The following is a 256-nucleotide window of genomic DNA, read 5'->3' as shown; positions in this document are numbered from 1 at the left end:
TCTGACCAATAGAAAAACAATGCATGTCACAATCGTAGATCAGAATGTCTTAATTACCAATTACACTTTTGTATATTTGCTTTATACTAGATGGTCAGATTTTGTGTTTCTTTTTGTTTTTGTGCCACACCCGGTGGAGCTCAGGGGTTTATATTGGCTCTGTACTCAGAAGTTATGCCTGGCATGCTTAGGGGACTATATGGGATGCTCGGAATAGAACACGGGTTAGTTTCATGCAAGGCATTTGCCCTAACCA

Source organism: Suncus etruscus, chromosome 16, assembly GCF_024139225.1.
Source record: "Suncus etruscus isolate mSunEtr1 chromosome 16, mSunEtr1.pri.cur, whole genome shotgun sequence".
Lineage (NCBI taxonomy): Eukaryota > Metazoa > Chordata > Mammalia > Eulipotyphla > Soricidae > Suncus > Suncus etruscus.
Note: the sequence above shows the minus strand (reverse complement) of the source record.